Source organism: Corvus brachyrhynchos, unplaced genomic scaffold (assembly GCF_000691975.1).
Source record: "Corvus brachyrhynchos isolate BGI_N302 unplaced genomic scaffold, ASM69197v1 scaffold55, whole genome shotgun sequence".
Lineage (NCBI taxonomy): Eukaryota > Metazoa > Chordata > Aves > Passeriformes > Corvidae > Corvus > Corvus brachyrhynchos.
In genome coordinates, this window is record NW_008238314.1 from 657065 (window position 1) to 663389 (window position 6325).

Genomic DNA, 6325 nt, shown 5'->3' on the forward strand with positions numbered 1-6325 from the left:
TTTTCTTAGGCTGTGACAAATATTCTCTTGGTCTGGGAACACAGAAAGGAAGAAAATTGGATTTCATAGATTTTTGTTCCCAAAACTCTTCAAATAATTTGAGCTGCCTCTCGTTTATCTTTCATTTTTATAAAAACTGTGGTTGTGTTAAGGACATTTTGAGACTCGGGGCTTTCTTTTAGTGACAAACAGACGTCTTAAAGCTAAAACACACACAAGTGTAGAACACCACTGCCAGTTTTACAAATCCTGCTGCGTAAAATCTTTACTAAAATACCATTATGGCTTTAAACATCTGGTTTAAACTTTTACACGGGTATTAAGGTACTGTAAGTCTAAATGGGGGAGCTCTGGTTTTGTTGCAAGCATGTGGTCCTTAAAATTAACTCTTTCAATCTTAAAGCTAAAACACACACATGTGTAGAACACCACTTCCAGTTTTACAAATCCTGCTGCGTAAAATCTTTACTAAAATACCATTATGGCTTTAAACATCTGGTTTAAACTTTTACACGGGTATTAAGGTACTGTAAGTCTAAATGGGGGAGCTCTGGTTTTGTTGCAAGCATGTGGTCCTTAAAATTAACTCTTTCACACAATATTTCTCTTCACATCTACTCTTATGTTCTAAATCATCCAAGCTGAATTCATCCTTCCTTTGGGTTCCTTGTGGTAATGAGAAGAAGTCATGGGCACAGTTTTTAAACTTCTGAATGAGCATTTGAGAAATTAATTTGAGGGTTTCTGCATTCAAATATGAAGTCAAGGGCTTGGAGCTCTACTTAGTGTTGACAATCTCCAACACTTTTATTTTCTGGCAACAAAGAACCAAAAAAAAATCTGAGGAAACATTTAAAACAAAAAATGCAAGTAGCAGAAGTCTGGAGGAAAATTTCTAGTGGAATATTTTTTGTTTTCACATTAGAATCTTAAAATTCAATGTGAACTGCTTGATTTTTCCAAGAGGATTTTGTATAGTAGAAATATGTTTTTCATGAAAACATTTGGCAATCTCCTGAACATGACTGAAAATCAATCACTCTTTTATCCAGGGAGTGGTTTAGTTTCCAGATTTTGTGTGTCTCAATGGAGAGGAAAGATTCACCAACAATTTGCTGGACCAACTATTTAGAAAATCCAGGGATGTGTAATGCAAATAATAAAATATAGTATGTTCATTAATTTTCTAGCATATTATGAAAACATATATTCTTTTTATAATCCATTACAACAAATAATTTTCTTAATTTCCTCTTAGCCTCCTCAGCCATTTGACATTAGCTCTTTCTTCCCCCTTGAAAAAGTATTTTTGAAATTATTTTATGGTGTCTTTATTTGTAAGAACTTAGTACCAGGTTTTATTCTTCCTGTCCTCTGAGGTTCAAAGTAGTGTAATAGGGAATTATTATTAAAATAACTTTAAACTGCTCCTTCTTCAGTTTTGTTCCACTGCTCTGATGTAATGTGTGGCTAAAAAAAATAAGTCATGAAACTAAAAATGCATTTTCTTTATGAGATTCCAACTGCCTTTCCCAGTGCACAAAGGTGGCTCAATGAAAATATTATCTGCAGAATCCAAATTGAAATAAAGCTGATAACTTGTTCCTGCTTGCACAACAATAAATGTATTGTGGGTTAGGAAGGAGAAGGCACAGGGAGTTTGGCAGGGAGAAGGCTCTGGGGGTGGTGGTTGTGCTTCTGCAACACCAAACAGCCACCGTGAAGTAAAACCTTATTTTCTTCTCTCAGAAAAGACTCTTGTTAAAGCTTCTCCCAGGACATTTCTATTCTTGAAGGTTTTGTTTCCCTGAATTGTTTCCACATTTAAAACGTTTTAGACTCCCATTTCCTAATTTTCAAAGTTCACCCTATTGCATTTTTACAATCATGGCATTCAGAGTTCTCATTGATTTACCTCATTCTGTGTATGGTTTCTCACTGGCCTTTGCACCCTTCTCATACCTGGGGTTTTGTTCCAGTTTTTAATCATTCAACAGCTGATAAATCAGCAGGACTCAAACCATCTTCCTCAGTAGCTGATCAATTTTCCAGGAATACATTCCAGATAAATGTATTAAGGAAATGAGAGGTTTGACGCTGTGTGAAACAAAACTGGTCCGTCTGGAAGGTACTTTTTATATTCCAGAAAGATCATTATCTGAGGAGACTAAGAAATTACCAGTTCCTTGGTGTCATGAGAGGATTCATTCTAGGGAATTTTTAATAAAATGTAGTACATTACTAGCTGCTTTGGAAGCAGAAAGTTTTTTGCTGTATTTTACACTTTTCAAGCACTGTTCATTAATGACTGACTTCTGCAAGTGGTCGGTTAATCATATTTTATATATATTTTAAAATTGCAGATGAACTTATATTCAAAATTACCCAGAAGCACAGAGAAATAAATAATGTCATAGCATCCAGCAGTCAAAATTTTACAGCATTAGGCACAGGTTTCACTACCTTTATTTTTCCCATGGAGTTGAGTTTAATAATGCCAGTGACTTTCTTTTTCCCATCTCATGCATTCAGGTCCGACTAGAAAAAGAAAGCATTTAATAGTCCTGCTCCTACCTTTTTGGGGAAAATTCTGTGTAAGACAGGAGCTGTGAATCTCAAAATGTTTATTGTCCATCCTCACAGGGAGATTCATACAGCTCTATGGAGAGCTGGATAGGATATGAGGGAAAAACAGGTTTCATTTAGGAACAGTCACCAGATCTGTGGCACTTCCCTTGCAAAGGATAAAAAAGTCAGCAGAATGGCTAAAGGATGAGTTCCTTTCTTCATTAAGAAGCGCTACTTTTAAACCTCTGCTACCCCATAAGGGATTTTTGAGGGAGGGTAATAATTTTGCCTGTTATGTAGCAGATTTCATATAAGATTTCCTTAATAAGTTTGTATTAATGGTGCTGAACTCCTTCAATGCCTTTACTGGGAGAAATGTCATTACTTTTGGTGCTGTTGGTGTTATTGCAGGGGAAAAAAAGAGATATCACATGCTTGGAACAGAGAGGTTTGATGTGATAGTTGTAGATATCTCAGCAAAAGCAGACTGAAGTGCTGAACTGTTCCTCTGATAACACTGGTAAGTCCAGAATCAACACGGCCATGGGTCACTCTAATGGTTTGAGAAAGGCTGAGCCTTTTTGTACTCATGGACCCAGAGAATAATGTGTCAGTCCTAACAAAATTTGATTGAAGGCATATGGCAAGGGCAGGACAAAAACCATTCATATTTATCTTAAATTTAGCCACATGAATTTTAATTAGAAAGGACAGGGTGTATTTTGAAACATTGTTTTCTGAGGCACTGGGGAATGGCAAAAAGAGGGAGCAGATCTGTAGATTAAGTGTGACGTGTGCGGCTGTTTTTCCCAGCTTCAAGATGGGGGGAAACCCCAAAAATAAACAGATTACCAGAGGGCTAAACATAAGAATTTTCATCTAAAAATTTGGCAGGCAGATAGGAGGAATTGATGAAAAATGCTACAGAGCACACTATTGAGCCTTGTATTTAGGCAGTTTCAAGTAGTGGTCTCATGTGCTTGGATGACAAAAGTATTTAAAAAGTGCCAAGAAAGTGAAAAACAGTTTAATGAAAAATATTTCATAGCCTGTTTTACTGAAAGAATTTATTTGTCTCTATCTAGTTCACCAGTTTCAAGGTATTTGACAAGTTTAGCATGGGCTTTCCTTATTTTATTCGTGTATTTCTTGCCTTGTATGAGGGCAGCCACGGACTTTTGCCTTTGAAAAGTGATTCTCTTTTTTTTTTTTTTTAAATAATATTCTGTTCTATGCATTAAAAATGCCCCTCAAAGAGGGTTGTAACTTGTCCTTGGGCATGAGATAATCCTTATCTCAAACACGGTGAAGTCCTACCAAGATTGTGACTGTGGCTATTTGGAATGACTGCACATTAACAAATATTGCCAATACTTATTTCTCTCATTTCATTCAGTCTGGGCCATCAGTTCTAAGCTGTCTTCAGTAGGTTTGTCATTGTCAAAGGCATGTCATGAACTTTGTGACTTCTGTGCTGCCTCAGGAGCTGTTGAATTTCAGCAGGCAGCTGGATGGAGATATCCTGATTAGGGAAATTGTCTTTTGCAGCCTCTGTTTATTTGCTCAGCAGCGTGCATGAGCAGGGGGCAAGCTAAAGGCCAGTATCTCTGGAAACATGGAAAGGAGCACAGGGGACTAAATAAAGTCACCAGGGAAAGGAAAGGCCTGCTGTGAACACATGAAGTGCTGTGTTTGTCGTGGCAAAACAACAGCAAAACCTCATTGTCAATGGTTTCTTTTGCCAGTTAAATTTTTCTAAAATCGGGTTGTTACACCTTTCATGGACTATAGGTACATATATTGAATATTACCTTTGCAGGATGACTCAGAGGTTGAACAGAACATCAATGGATAAAATGGAATATTTTATTAGTATTGATTCCTCATGTTTGCTCCTCAAGTTGGTGGTGTGTAACCACTCTCAGTCAGATGGTTTAAAAGCTGGTAAAGTTCTGCTTAACTCCAGATTTATGAGGGCCAAAGCTTCAGGTGTTTTAAGTACAAAGACTTCCAGCAAAATTCTCTTCAAAGAAGGGAAAAACAACTTTTGGTCATGTTAAAACTATATAACTCTTGAATCCATACATGACAAGTGGACCCCAAAGTCAGTGACTTCAGCAAGTTTTTCAAGGCTAAATCTTGTGTGTTTCGCTAAATGGATGAACCACCACGTATTGTCAAGGCTCTTGTAATTAAAAATGACACTGGGAGCATTTTAGCAGCACAATTTTTGTTGTTTTTCCTTTAAAAGCTGTTTGAATGTTCAGCCTCATGGCTTCTAACACGTACACATGTCTAGCAGAAGTTGCCCTCCACTGCATCCCGCTTCATTATCCAGTCTGTCAAAGAAACACTATCCCAAGAGTAAGGGGAAAGCCACACACAGCATCTACTGTATGTTATTGTTGGCATCCTGAATTGGCACGGCTGCTACAATTAAACAGCAGCTCCAAAAGGTTCCCAGCTCAGTGCTCTTTGTCAAGGCTTTGACACTGGGAAGAGCAAAGCACGCACAAGAGACAGAGGGAAATAATGCTCTGAGTGGTGCAGAAACAGATTGATAGGGAAGAGAGCATCCTACAGGGAAATACAAAGGGGAAAGAAAATTTTATACAGAGAAAATGAATTCTATCAGATTTGCTGTTAGTGAACTCTGAAGTGAAACTGGAAGGAAAACTTGAATTTAAAATAGCAGTGTAATGATCTTGCAGATGTCACAATTTTCTAAATACTTTTTTCTTCACTATTTCGGCAAAAAGAAATTATAGTTTCATAGATGCCAGGGTCCCTTTTTTTCACTCTTAAAAAGAAAATATTTATGAACAAATTTACATAGTTTAAGAACACTGTTTCCAAAAGGCCTCAGGAATTCTTTCTTCTCCATTGTGTTATGCACATCTTTTAATCCTTCAGCTTTTTTAATAATAACAAAATAACAACAGAAGTTGTTAAACTGTGCTGGAAGAGCACACCTTTTTGAGGTGGTTGTTCTCTGTTGTTCACAGCTCAGGATGCCCAGTGCCTGATGCTGGTCAGTGGCACCTTGATGTTTCTCATCATTATTGTCAGGAATGAAGCATTCCTCTCTTTCAGTTTACCAGAAGAATTCTGTAGTATCTCTGTGGCCTTGTTGAACATTCTAGAATTCTTCGTCTTTCTAAATACCCACATAATCATAAGGTAAAGAGAACTGCTGTTCTAAATAAGCCATCTTCACCCTACTATCACAATATTTATCTGTTTAAGAGAGCCACAACAAAAAAGGAATATTTGAGAGCTATTCAATCCTCCATGAAGTTTAACCTCCACAAGGCATGGGGTTTTTTCTAGACTGTGGTCCAATACTGAGGTGTGACTTGAAGTAACTTTGAGTTCAGAGGTCTAAAATTTGGTATTGTCATCAGCTTTCTCGTGTCTGGCTCAGAAGCAGCACAAGGTGGTGAATCTTAATTTGAATCAAATAATGCAGTGTTTGGTTTTTAACACATTCGCTAAGAATGTGCCAGGAATATATTTGTTGATGGTGGTATTTGGATGAAAAGGAATTCTCTTCAGCTTCCCCTTTGTTCTCGGTCTTTTTTGAGGAATTCTGAGGGGTTTTTTTTTATTTTAGAGAAACATTTTAAAAGCTAATCCAACTTTGCTCTTCAATTTTCCCTTCTGAAAATAAGAAAGATCCACAGCAATAAGAGACAGCTCCATTCCCTAGATATAGATCATTTATAGGTGGGGACAACACCTGCTGCCATTCCTGCCA